At 35.1% G+C, this 15335-nt stretch overlaps 1 protein-coding gene across 17 annotated transcripts in view; it reads right to left on the bottom strand.

Annotated features, from left to right (window-relative positions):
* EIF4G3 (eukaryotic translation initiation factor 4 gamma 3) overlaps positions 1 to 15335 on the bottom strand; it is a 338664-nt gene that overhangs the window by 225665 nt on the left and 97664 nt on the right. The window lies entirely within an intron of this gene.

Here is a 15335-nt window from a genome sequence, read left to right as displayed (position 1 = left end):
CTCTCATGTGCTCTCTCATTCTCTCTCTCAAATAAATAAATAAAATCTTTAAAAAAAAAAAAAAGAAGCTAAGGTGCTAAAAATATCATAGGAGTTATGATGTATAATTCTATGTGTATAATTCTATAATGACATAAGATATGCATGACATGCAAAGACAAAAAATGTAATTTACAAGCAATACATATTAAGTATAAACATAACGTTTTTAAAGTTATGTCTGTATTTTCAATTTTTATGTCTATTTTATATATGTGTATAAAAACATAAAACATTTAGAAAAATTCTCACCCTATATAGGTATTTCTCTGGGAAATAAGATAATGGTGGACTTTCATTCTCTTACACTTTTATTTTCTGGTGTTTTTCTAAATTGGCATTATTTGGTCAGAAGAAAATTAAAGCCAGGAGTCAGCTGTTTAAATATTATTTAAACATGATATTTATAACAGTGAAAAATATATTATCCCTTGGGGAATGGGTAATTATACCCTTAAAATATGTATTTGGAAAGACACTTTTGTTAATGAGAAGTTGTTTATAATTTTAGGGCAAGAAAGAGGGATATGAAATTATGGGACACTAATTTCAAAGTATTTTTTTTAAGTGTACAACAAACCACTACAAGAAACATGTCAAAATGAGTGGCATGACCCCCTTTTTGTGGCAAGAACATAGGTCATTTTTTTCCCCTCTTAAACTTTTCTCTGAATTTCACTTTTTTCAAGCAGGCACACATTAATTTTATAGTGAACAAAAACTGCTATTTGGAACTTGGTTAGTTAATAAGGTTTCCAGATTGACCTATGAAATCCTACTTAAGCCAATGATGTAGCCGAGGAAAACAAGGTTCACTTTATCCTCTCTGCCCATGTCGCCACTCAGAGCAATCAATCATCACGGTGATTCTCATTATCTTTTGCGTCCTTGTAGTACTTATGGAAAGGGACAGGATGTAACAAGCACTTATGACAGTGCCTGCAGACAAGTGGCCACTCAGACAATTAAGTATAAATACTGTATTACTGATTACACCAAATCTCACTATTTATAATTTGGCTCTTTTGACAGTAAAATTGATTTAGCATATCAACTCCTAGATACCAGAACAACTCAGGTGGCCAGAGCTGCCTTAAAATACACAAAGGGAGTAGGCTAAGATAGCAAATGGATTTTTTATTTCTTTCATTGCTAACAGTAGCCTGGAGAACTGTCTTAAGACAAGGTTCTGCTTTGGGGAGGGAAGAGGGCGGCAGAGTAGGGAATTGTTGAATCACTATATTGTATACCTGAAGCTAATACAACACTGTATGTTAACTATACTGAAATTAAAAGGAAAAAGAAAAAAAAAGATTCCAAGGTCTTTTCCCAAGTCAGTAGTAAAACCTTAATCAAATTAGGGATAGCTGTCTTGGGAAAAAATTACAGAGAATGGTAAGGAGAATCTATTCTATGAATAGATAATCCAACCATTTAGTAAAATTAACTTCACACATAAAAACTAGTAACTCTTAGCTTTCCACCCTGGACAAGGTTGCTTGTCAGTTGACAGATTACTGTCTATATTTAACAACTGCAATGGTACTAGTCATTTTTCATTTTACAACTTAATTTCTTTTAAATTCTGGTTTGCTTTCTTTTTGCTGATCTTTCAGTTGCTAATGAACCATTTATATACCTTATCAAGATAAATCAATTTGTTTTTAATTCCAAGGTATTAGCATTTAGAACTTGGTATTCAACTGTATATATAAGCATAAATTCAATTACATTATCAAAATCACTATGAAGTTGCTCTGAAACAGGCCCAAGGCACGTGTGACATGTGATACATGATCCCATAGAGAAGATGAGTCAAAGATCATCACAGTACAGAAAATAAGTGAACCCTCTCTCTTATTACTTGTTCTCCCCCAGAATCTAGCCCAAACATAAGCATGAAGAAAGTTAGCTGACCCCAAACCCTTTTTCTCTGATGTAATTTATTATCTTCTTCTGAAGAATACTTAGTATTTGTGATAAAATGTTTAGCCAACATTCAGAAAGACTTTGGCATCAAGACCTCTTCCAGAAAGCTTCCCAGCCAACCCAGCTGACTATCAATTAGTCTAATAATCTTTTAGTCATACCCTTTAACTGTTATACCTCTTTCCTTTTCTTTTTGATGTCTTCATCAAGAGAAAACTCTCTGAATTGGCCTTTAAAAGTGTGAAATAAAGGGGCGCCTGGTGGCTAAGTTGGTTGAGCATCCCACTCTTGGTTTCGGCTCAAGTCATGATCTCATGGGTTATGGGATCCAGCCCCACGTCAGGCTCTGCCCTTGGTGGAAAGTCTGCTTGAGATGCTCTCCCTCTACACCTCCCCTCACTCGTGCACGGGCACCACGCGCACTTTCTCTCAAATAAATAAATCTTTAAAAAGATTTGAAATAAATATTTCACACATGCTAATTTTTCTGAATTTTCTGAAAAGTTACTAAACAAATGCTTATTGAACAAATAAAGACTAAAAATATACTGATTTTACAAATCTTAAAATTTCCAACACAATCAAAGGTTCTTTGGGATGTATAACAGTTAAAGAACTTAAATACCCTTCTACTGAACACTCTGCATGCTATATGGCAATTAAACAAGCACAGAATAAAACAATGGACAAAGATGCTAATCCTTCACAATCTCTTGCCTACAGGATTCCTGACAGCCAGAATGTGCTTTTAAAAGATAAAAAGGGATACTGTATGAGATGGAAGTTAAACATTTCCATTATCTATCAAAGCTTGCAGTAAAAAATGACCTCGTTATTCACACCACCAACTTCACAGCAATAATAAATCCATGTTTTTTTTTCTTTTTCCTTGAAATAATTACAACTCCATTAACCACACAATTACTTCTGACAGTCCAATTTCCCAGGACTCATTTTATTTTAAATTGGTCCCTATCAGTTGTTTTGTTTTTAACAACGGTATATATAATACCTTATAAATGGACCCAAAGGGAATATCCGAGAGTTTAATGAAACATTTTCAAAGTTCTCTGACATTAAAGGTCTTGAGTATTGTTTCTACAATTTTCTTATCTGAGAAATTCAAAAGCAATTTATAACTGACCCTTAACAACAGAACAACTTTTCTATCTTTAAGGTTAATCCTCTTTTGAAGGAGAAAAATGAGGTAAATACATATTAAATAATATTTTAATTAGGTATGTGATTTGACGTTTAATGAGCAAATCCACATTAAGTATTAATAATAACTACTAATTTCATAAAAGTCATTACTCAGCAGATACCACGGACAGGCAGAAAAACAGACCTAGATTTTTTAAAAACCAGGATATAAATAAGCTCCACATATATAAAAGCTAAAAGAAGGTACACTTCAAGATGGAGGATAGGTAAAATCTTAATAAGGCAGGTCCATTTAACATACAATGTATAGGGGCGCCTGGGTGGCTCAGTCTTTTGGGCAACTGCCTTCGGCTCAGGTCATGGTCTCAGGGTCCTGGGATCAAGCCCCGCATCGGGCTCCCTGCTCGGCAGGAAGCCTGCTTCTCCCTTTCCCACTCCCCCTGCTTATGTTCCCTCTCTCGCTGTCTCTCTGTCAAATAAATAAATAAAATCTTAAAATAAATAAATAAATAACATACAATGTATAAAGTAACAACTGGGCTACTTCCCTATACTAAGAATCAGGACCAGAGTGCAACAGAGCACCCCTGCAAAGGAAACATAATCTAGACTAGAGCAAGGAATCTTGTAAGGGAGGGTCCTTTCGCTACATTCAAAGGATCCTTGGACTCTCTTAAAACTGCAATAAAAACATGCATGTTTATATGTTCACTGTTCTGCAAAGTAGATCCATAGCTTTCATGAAATGATCAAGAGTCCTGATCTTTCAACAACAACAAAAAAGGGCAGCTTCCCACACAGTAAAATGTAGTACTTCACATGAGTTGTGAAGATAGACAGACCTGTATTCAAATTACCCAAATTCTCTGAGTCCATTTCCTTAATTGTAAATGAAAGTTGTCCTAAGGATTAAACAGTGCAATGCATGTATAGCACCTAGGATGGTGTCTGGGACACAATTATCACTCAATAAATGTTAAACATCCACCTGAGTTCAAATCCAGCCTTTACACTTACTTGCTAGATGAAGTTGAGCAAGATTTTTCATCTCTGCATCTGTTTTCCCAACTAATAAAGGGGGCATAATTATACTTACCACATACCTTTGCTATAAGGATTAAATAAGTTAATGCAAGTAAAGTGCTTAGAATAGTGTCTGGTGCATAGTAAGTGCTCATCAAGTGAAGAAAATGTTCTATAAACCAGTTTCCCCATAGTCCACTCCTCTGATCATGTGTGGTCAATTCTTATACACATTTCATACCTTATTACACTGTGGAGCAGTACTCTCATCATCAAGTTTAAAGGACTTAACTCGAATATGTTCATTTATCTCTACTTCCACAAAGGTAGAGTCCAAACCTTCTGCCCATCTGCATTTGTTGGCTGAAAATTCCTCTAGTCCTCTTACTTCTCTGATGAACAATTATATGCTCCACTACTCCATGTACTTCTGCCTAATGAGAACCCATGATAACTCTACCAGTAAATGTTACTTACTATTTAATTACATATATTTGTACTAATTTATAAAGTCATTAATGTGTCCTACTCAGTTTCCAATATGTACTTAAAACAATGTATTACCATCTTGCCTGGTAAAGTAAGAACTCTTTAAGACAAGAATCACAGTATCCACCATCATTTTTCTATATTATCTGACACAAGACCTTGAACACAATGATCACTCAATAAACATTTACTAAACTATGTTTATCTCAATTATTCTTTGTAATTCTGCCACATTTCCAATATTTAAGCCTTGATAACTAGCTCCAAGAGGCCAGTTGTTCAGTTGTGTTTATAATGCCACAGAAAAGTAACTTCAAACATTTTAAATTTTACAACAGATAAATAAACCTATTCCATGTTTAGAAAGTCAATACAGAAAAAAGACTGGGCCTAATTAACATATTTTTAAAAACAAAATGCAGCAGAAGCAGCTGTAGTCAGCATTTCATAAGTATTTGATGAGGCTGACTGTGAGATCTGTCTAAAGGAGAGTGATGTTATTAGTGAAAGTTAAGAATGAGTTTAGGGTGCCCGGGTGGCTCAGTCGTTAAGCGTCTGCCTTCGTGATCCCAGGATACTGGGATTGAGCCCTGTGTCGAGCTCCCTGCTCCCCAGGAAGCGTGCTTCTCCCTTTCTCACTCCCCCTGCTTATGTTCCCTCTCTCGCTGTGTCTCTCTCTGTCAAATAAATAAATAAAATCTTAAAAAAAAAAATTCTGAAGATATTAGTAAAAGGGGAGCCCAGGAAGAATTAAGGAAATGATGAAATATATTCAATCCTAGATATTTTATAAATTTTTATAAAATTCAATCCAAGGTAATCTCTCAAAATAATAAAAAGCTTGGAGTGCCTAGCTGGCTCAGTCAGTGGAACATCTGATTCCTGATCGTGAGTCTGAGTTCCATGTTGCGTGGAAACATTATTTTTTAAAAAATAATACAAGGCTTACATTCAGCTGGGCTCTATGACTCAGCAATCCCACATCTGGGTATATATCCAAAGGAAATGAAAACAAGGTATCAAAAAGATAAGTGCACTCTGGGGGCCTGGTGGCTCAGTCAGTTAAACATCCAACTCTGGATTGCAGCTCAGGTCATAATCTTGGGAGTCGTGAGATTAGCCCTTCGTGGAGCTCCACGCTGGGTGTGGAGCCTGAGTCTCTCTCCCTCTTCCTGTGCCCCTTCCCATCCCTCCCTCTCTTAAAATAAATAAATAAATAAATGCATTCCATGTTTATTGCAGCACTATTCACAACAGGTAAGATATGGAAACAACTTCAACATCAGATGAATGGATAAAGAAGATATGGTATACATACACACACTTATTATTCAGCCATAAAAAAAGAAGGAAATCTGCCATTTGAGACAAAATGGATAGATCTTGAAGGCATTATGCTAAGTGAAAGTCAGTCAGACAAAGACCAATACTTTATGATAGTACATATATGTGGAATATAAAACAAACTCATAGACACAAAGAGTAGAATGGTGATTACCCAGGGCTAGAGCTTGAGGAATTGGGGAAATGCTGAACAAAGATTCTGGGATCTAATGCACAGCATGGTGATTATAGTTAACAATACTGTATTACATACTTGAAAGTTGTTAAAAGACTAGACCTTATATATTCTCACCACAAAAAAAGAATGATAATTATGTGACATGATGGAGGTGTTAGCTAAGGCAATGGTGATAATCATATTGCAATATATAAGTATATCAAATTATCAGGTTGTATGTCTCAAATTTACAATGTTATATGTCAATTACATTTCAATAAAAAAATAAACTTCTACATGGAAATAAAATACACACCTTAGCTCAACTGACTACCTTTCTATAATGCCAATTTTTGTTACTTTTACAACCAATTTATAAAAATAAGGTGACAATAATCTCTAATTACAATAATTCCTGGCAACATTGTTAAAATTCAATTATTTTAGCCAAAAAAATTTGTATTAAATCATTAAAAATAAAGCAATGTGTCTAACAGTATGGCAGTTACTGACCAAAAGGAGGAAATATAAAAAGAGTTAACAGTATTTAACACATGGGTAATGACACTACAAGTCTTTTATCCCCTAATTTTCTTAGTTTTCTAAAATGTACATTAGTTTATTAAAGGAAAGAGCTTACTTTCCTATTTTAATAAACTTAGACATTCCAAAGATTATCTTGTGTGATACTAAAGTTTTAAAAGCCACATTATTAAAATGGAAAACAAAAGCATTTTATCTAACACTACATTAAGCTTGTTCAGATGTCATTTCAAAGGGATGATAAGAGCAGTTAGTAGTTCCCTGGTTCTTGTGGTAATAGTGGTAAAACCAGAGTGGTGACAGGGGCAGCAGTTGCTGTTAAATACCGAATGATGATTACATATCAGGCTTTATCAGTTTTAAATGGATTTGTCTCATTTAACTTTCATAATACCTTTTGAGATGAATGTAATAGCTATCTCCATTTTATTAATGAGGAAGGAAACTGAGGTACAAACGAGTTAAGCAACTTGCTCAATGACACACACAACTGCTATGTGAAAGCACCAGGATCTGAATTCAACTGGTGGGATTCTGGAGCCAGTTAGCCACATTTAACTACTATCCATTCTGCCCCCCATGTAAACTGTAAATTCCAATTTATCCACTAATACCATAAATATCAAAGTATTTTTATTATTTAAATCTTAATCATGTTAGATCCATATTTGAAATCCTTCAATGGCTCCTGCATGCCAAATAAAATCCAAATGCCTTTTAGGAACCTTATAAAATTATCATGATATAAACTTTGTCACTCTCTAGAGCTGCAATTTCAATATGATCACCACAAGCAGCTATTTAAATTTCAACGAATGAAAAATTAAATAAAACTGAAAACTCAGCTCCTCGGTCGCATTAGCCACATTTCAAGTGCTGAACAGGCATGATTTTAATGGACAGCACCAGTTCCCACCATCCTGTCTCCAGAGCACTGAGCTTCCCACCAACAGGAGAGCTTTACTCATCTGAATGCCTTAGAGCCTCTGAAAATCTATCTGGAAGGTTCACGCATTTCCTCCCTATCCATGAAGGGTTGAATTCTCTTCATGGTTCAGATATCCTAAAATGCTACCTTCTCAAGCTTCCCACTCATAGCTAATTAAGAATTACTCGGTTATCGGGGCACCTGGTAGCTCAGTCAGTTAAACGTCTGCCTTCAGCTCAGGTCATGATCCCAGGGTCCTGGGATCGAGCCCCCATGTCGGGCTCCCTGCTCCACCGGGAGTCTGCTTGTCCCTCTCCCTCTGCCCTGCTCGTGCTTTCTGTCTCTCTCTCAAATAAATAAAATCTTAAAAAAAAAAAAAAAGAACTACTCTTATTAATTTTATATCCTGTGTATCTCCTTCAAAGTACTTACTACAATTTTCATTAGTTTTTACTTTCATATCAATGTTTTTCTCCCAGAAGTAATACAGTACATAGTAGGTATTCTACAAATACTAGCTGGATTGTTAACAATTTTAAGTAATCTTTTTTTTAAAAAAAGATTTTATTTATTTATTTGACAGAGAATGACACAGTAAGAGAAGGAACACAAGCAGGGGGAGTGGGAGAGGGAGAAGCAGGCTTCCCGCAGAGCAAGGAGCCCGATGTGGGGCTCGATCCCAGGACCCTGGGATCATGACCTGAGCTGAAGGCAGATGCTTAACTGACTGAGCCACCCAGGCACCCCAATTTTAAGTAATCTTAATAATGTTAACTAACATTTAAGTAAAACAGAAATCAGGGTTGCTCAGCCATGGCATTACTGACATTTTGGGTTGGATTTTTTTTTTTTTTTTTTTTTTTTGAGAGAGAGAGAGAGCACATGAGAGGGGGGAGGGTCAGAGGGAGAAACAGACTCCCCGCCGAGCAGGGAGCCCGATGCGGGACTCGATCCAGGGACTCCAGGATCATGACCTGAGCCGAAGGCAGTCGCCTAACCAACTGAGCCACCCAGGCGCCCTGGGTTGGATAATTTTTGTTATGAGGCTGTCCTGTGCACTTTGGGATGTTTAACTGCATCCTTGGTCTCTAGCCTTCAAATGCCACAGGCATTCCTTCCCCACTCCTGCACCAGATTGTGACAATGAAAAATGTCTCCAGACATTGCCAAATGTCCCTGGAGGGCAAAAGCATCTCTAGCTGAGAACCACTGACCTAGATTTTTTCAAGTGATTAGACAATTCTGAGTTGAACATTGAATCAAAGGCCAATATTAGGAAAATAACTAAACACCAACAAACTGGAAAACCTAGGTGAAATAAACAAATTCCTAGAAACACAAAATCTACAAAGACTAAATCACAAAGAAACAGAAAATCTGAATAGACAAGTAACTAGGTTAAGGAAAATTAATCAGTACTCAAAAAACTTCCAAAAAAAAAAAAAAGAAAAGCCCTGGACTTGATGGCTTCATTGGAAAAGGCTACCAAACATGTAAACAAGAAGTAATACCAATTCTTCTCAAACTTTTCCAAGAAACTGAAGAGGAGGAAATACTTCCTAACTCATTCTATGAGGCCAGCATGATCCTGATATCAAAGCCAGATAAAGACACTACAAAATGACAGATCAATAACAATGCAAAAACCCTCAAAAAAAAAAACCCACAAAAAACAAAAACAACAACAAAAGACACACAATACTAGTAAACAGAATCCAATAGCATATTAGATGGATTACATATCATGACCAAGTGGGATTTATTCCTGATATGCAAGGGCAGTTCAATATATAAAAATCAATCAGTATAATATACCATATCAACAACATGAAGGAGAAAACCCACCTGATCAGAAAAAACTTCACCATGCTTTCATGATAAAAAAAGACTCAACAAACTAAAAATAGAAGGAAACTATCTCAACATAATAAAAGCTATGTATGGGGCGCCTGGGTGGCTCAGTTGGTTGAGTGACTGCCTTCGGCTCAGGTCATGATCCCAGGGTCCTGGGATCCGAGTCCCACATCGGGCTCCCGGCTCAGCAGGAAGCCTGCTTCTCCCTCTCCCACTCCCCCTGCTTGTGTTCCTGCTCTCGCTGTCTCTGTCTCTGTCAAATAAATAAATAAAATCTTTAAAAAATAATAATTAAAAAAAATAAAAATTAAATTAAAAAAATAAAAATAAAAAAAAAATAAAAGCTATGTATGAAAGACCCACAGCAAACTTCATACTCAATGGCAAAAGACTGAGGCTTCTCCTATAAAATCAGAAACAAAGCAAGGATGCCTGCTTTCACCACTTCTTTTCAACACAGTATCGAAACCCTAGCCAGAACAATTAGGCAAGAATAAGATATAAAAGACATGTGAACTGAAAAAGAAGTAAAATTATTTGTTTGAGATATGATCTTCTATGTAGAAAACGCTAGAGATTCCACAAGAAAACTGTCAGAATAACAAATGAATTCAGGAAAGCAGCAAGATATGACATCAACACACAAATATCAGTTGAATTTCTATACATGAGCAATGAACAATCTGAAAAAGAAATGAGCAAAACAATTCCATTTATAATAGCCTTAGAAAGAATAAAATACTTAGAAGTTTACAAAAAATGTGAAAGAATTCTACAATGAAAAATATAAAACGGCACTGAAAGAAATTAAAGACATAAATGTATGAAAACACATCTCATGTTCATAGATTGAAAGATTTAATATTGTTAAGATGTCAATACTGCTGAAAGTGATCTATAGATCTAATGCAACCCCTACCAAAATCCCAATGATGTTTTTTACGGAAACAGAAAAATCCATCCTAAAATTTATGTGGAATTTCAAGACAGTTCAAATTGACAAAACAATCTTAAAAAAGAACAAAACTGAAAAACTCACATTTCCTGATTTCAAAACTTACTACAAAGCTACAGTAATAAAAAGTAGTGTGGTTTTGGCATAAACACAGACATACAGACCAATAGAAGAGAATACAGGGACCAAAAATAAATACTCGCTCATATGCTCACATGACGTTCAACAAGGATGCCAGGACCATTCAATAGGAAAGAGAGTCTTGTGAACAAAGGGTGCTGGGAAAACTGGATAACCACATGACTCAAAAAGAAGGCCATTCTGACACCTGCTACAACATGGATGAACACTGAGGACATTATGCTAAGTGAAAAAAAACAGTCACAAAAAGAAAAATACTGTATAATTCCACTTACACAAGCTACTTATAGTAGTCAAAATCATAGACACAGAAAGTAGAATGGTGGTTTCCAGAGACTCAGGGGAAGGGTAATGAGGAGTTGTCATAGAATAGTTGTAGTTGTTCTAAGAGGCAGAGTTTCAGTTTTTAAAATGAAGACTTTTAGGGATGGATGGTGATGGGACTGCACAAAAATGTGAATGTATTAGTACAACTTTAAAATGATTAAGATGGGGGAATGCCTAGCTGGCTCAGTCAGAGCATGTGGCCCTTGATCTTGGGGTTGTGAGTTCGAGCCCCATGCTGGGAGTACATATTAAACAAACATTTAAAAATTAATTTTAAAAATAAAATGATTAAGATGGTAAATTTTATGTTAAGCATATTTTACCACAATTTTATTTAAAAAAGGAAATATCTGAATGTGATTTTCATCTTTTATTTAAATTTCAAACCCAAAAATCTGGATTTCTAATTATGATCACATATCAGCAATGCTATTGGAGAAAAGTGACAACAACAATAATTGTAAAACTACAATCTTCTTACAACAAAATCCTTTTTGTCACAACTAACAGGAAAATTTCATTCCTTTTCTATAGTCCATAATGTAAAAATATTGAATGGGAAAAAAAATTACTTTTGAAAAGTCCCAAAACATTCCTAATTATTACATTTCTACAACTGAGAAATGGGTATGAATTAAAACTTTGCAAATTTTAGAGACAAAATATGACATCATTTACCAATGTTAAACATTCTTCCACAGCCACTTAAAACCTGCTGATTTTCTCCTTTGTGGACTGTGAAATAGCACTTTTGACCAATCAAGTTAGCAAACACAACTGAAAATGGGAACACCTGGGGGCACCTGGGTGGCTCAGTAGGTTAGGCAACAGACTTAATTTCGGCTCAGGTCATGACCTCAGGGTCGTAAGATTGAGCCCCACTATGGGTCTGTGCTCAGCAAAGAATCTGCTTGAGATTCTTTCTCCTTCTCTCTCTGCCCCTCCCCCTACTCACGCTCTAAATAAATTAAATATTTATGTTTAAAAATGGGAACACCTGAAAGTCAAGATACAATGAAATGGATACACTCCTATACTGTTTGCCACAACATAACCTGCCAATAACTGTATCACATGTCAAAAATATTAAGTATCTTTAAAGTGTGTGTTATTTTAACATACTAAGGCTACTTTTGAGAATCTTAGCCTAAGGAAATAATCCTATTTAAACAGACAAAAATATGCACATATATGTGTATGTATTTTATTTATGCATATGCATTTATCACAAAATTATTTAAAACAGAAAATAAAGGAATCTTTAAGCCAAACACGAGTTTTTTAATTTACTCATTATGTAAATTATGGTTCACCTCATTGACATGATACTTAAACTTCTGTTTGTGCTTATAATGTTTATAAATGTTATGTAATAACATGGGAAATTATTTATGATACAATGCTGTATTAAAAAAGAAAACAACCAAATTGTATAATCACATGATTTTCATTATGTTTAATGAAAACCAAACTCTATCCTTGGGGTGGGGGAAGAATATATAGAACATGTGATTATGTCAGCCCTAAATTTTAAGCCTAAAGTTTACTTTTTCTAAAGATAATAATAATAATAATAATAGTAATAATAAAGTTTACTTTTTTCCCCAGGAAGAAGCTACCGATAAATACAACATGGAAATATCTCAAAATAATTAACCTGAGTGACAAAAAGTCAAAAAACAACCAGCACCTACTGCATTATTCCTTTTCCTATTATAGTTTCTAATAAAGGTCTAAAAAATGAATCCATAACAACAGAAAGCAGACCAAAGGTGAAAAGGAAAGATTACAAAGAGGAATGAAGAAACTTTTAAGAATGATGCGTGTTAATTTTGATTGTAGCAAAGGTTTTCATGGGTCTATACATATGTTAAAACTTACCAAATTATACACTTTAGATATATGTAAATCATTAGCACTATATATACTGTATGTCAAATATACCCCAATAAAGCTGTTTTTAAAAATAAAGTCTATATAAACAAATCATCAGTTCAACTGGCATATTTACCACTGGGGGGAAAAAATGGATTGCCATTCTGGGTTGGATTATAGGACAATTAAGTGGATTTCCATCTTGCTGGATACAACTGTCTAAGGAGTATGGATCGACTCATGCTAAATTTTGTCCCCGTGCAGGTATCTCCACTGACATGTTAGCCTACTCAGTATTTATCAGTCACTGGAAAAAACGTAAAAGCATTATTTTCTAATTTGATGTCACAGAACTACAGTATGAAAGAATAAAGACTTTAAAAGTATAAGCTGGCTAAAAAGGATCATGAAATGTTACAGCATTAAGGAGAAATTCATTCAGATTAAATTATTTATAGGAATTTTGCAGAAACAGTTAATAATACAACTCTTCCAATCCACCAGAGTATGTATGATTGCTGCTTCTTGTAGTAAAGTCATTATTCCAGAAATTCTGTATTAAGTTTATTTCTGCAATTATACTTAAAACACTGGCTTAGGGGAACCTGGGTGGCTCGGTGGGTTAAGCAACCAACTCCTGATCTCAGCTCGGGTCTTGATCTCAGGGTGATGAGTTCAAGCCCCATGTTGGGATCCATGCTGGCATGGAGCCCACTTAAAAAAATAATAGTGGCTTAACAGTCATAAAATCTAATTTCTCTAAATAAAATATTAAGCCAAAAATATACAACATGGTAAAATTTCATAGTTTATTTTTCAGAAGCATGCCAATTAAGAGAGCTATTAATAAAATACTTGAAATTAGCTCATTCCTCTTCAGTTTTGCCATTTCCTCTCTACCATATAATATATATTTCTCTTACTAGAGCTTAAAAACTAGTGGCTTTATTCTTTTTTTGTTCATATAATCAATCACTCTCATGTAATTATGGCTATTAATAAAGAAAAATGACAAAAGTATCTCTCCCCTCCCTGAGAAATGTTCCAAAGAGAAACTTCTATAAATCATGCTAAAATAAATAAATAAATGATAATCAGCCTAAAACATGTAACATGACAGCATTATAAAAATTGAGTTCTGGGGCACCTGGGTGATGTAGCTGATTAAGCATCCAACTCTTGGTTTCGTCTCAGTTCATGATCTCAGCGTCCTGGGACTGAGACCCATGTCAGGCTCCACACTCAGCACGGAGACTGCCAAGATTCTCTCTCCCTCTCCCACTCACCCCACCCACCTCTCTAAAATAAATAGATCTTTAAAAAAAAAAAAAAGTCCTTTTGATGCTTGTTTATCAGCAGAAAACCTATCTGAAATGCTGACATAAGGACATAAAGTCTGCATAACAGACATAAAAAAGTAAAATCTTTGATTGTATAATTTTTTAAGACTGGCCAGGATTCATGTTTGCCTTTCAAGGAATTCAACCAACTCAATTAAAGTGACATATGGGCACCATATGGTGAGACAGGAGGAGGTGAACTGAGGGTTAGCCTTTATTTTATGACAGAGAAAGGATGCTAATGGACTTAGACACTAGAGAAATGGTGACCAATACATAATCTTGGGGCTGAGAAGAAGGGGGATTAAAAATGTCAAAACACCTGGTCACTACTCATTCAGTTAATGTGCACAACACTGTAGAAGTGAGGCAGAGACTTAAATTGCTAAGAATGGAAACAGCTGATCAAAAAAGTGAAGACTGCCATATTTTAAGGTAACTTTTTACTGCCTAAAATAAAATCGCTTATCCTTCCAGAATAGGCACTATATATAATTGGTGCACCCACTTTTTTCATTGACTAAAGGACTATATATATGGCAGTGGCTTCAAACAGTAAAAGTCGAATTTGATCTAACTCAAAAAAAAATTCAAAACCTTTGTTTCAAAACATAGCATGTAAACTCTGTAGCAGGCACTGTGCTATCATTCACAGGATTTGGATAACCTCCTCTCCAAAGTCCTAAGTTTCCAAAGTCACATGTCTTCAATTACAAGGAATTTCAAAAACACGTCTAACACTTTAACTCAATAATTTCTTTTCTAGGAAGTTATTCTACAAAAATAATCCAAAATTCAGAAAAGGCTTTAAATTCAAATAAGTTATTTCTAATAGGAAATATTAGAAACAACCTAATGTTTAACTTCTCACCTAAATAATGTTTACATCTATTGATTTTTCTCAACAAAAACCCTGGTCCTCACCCAGTGTTCATCTGCATGAAAAGTACCACATTCATTCAGCTACTCAAGCTAAATCCCTAACAACACCCTTTGCTCTTCTTTCACATCTCACATCCAAGCTTTCACGATATCCTATTGAGTCTACTTTCAAAATGCATACCAAATTTCACTACTCATCTCTTTTTCTGTACCACCTTAGAGGAAGCCACCAACATCTTCTGCCTATTTTACTATAATAACCTCTTAACTCATCTTCTTGCTTCCACTTCACCACCACAACCACCTGCCCTCGTCAGTCTACTCTCTATGGAATAACTACAATGG

The sequence above is a fragment of the Mirounga angustirostris genome, unplaced genomic scaffold, assembly GCF_029215605.1.
Source record: "Mirounga angustirostris isolate CCGP_5_RB_7025 unplaced genomic scaffold, mMirAng1.0.hap1 SCAF_4, whole genome shotgun sequence".
NCBI classification, from domain to species: Eukaryota; Metazoa; Chordata; class Mammalia; order Carnivora; family Phocidae; genus Mirounga; species Mirounga angustirostris.
Note: the sequence above shows the minus strand (reverse complement) of the source record. Positions and strands in the feature narration are given on the sequence as shown.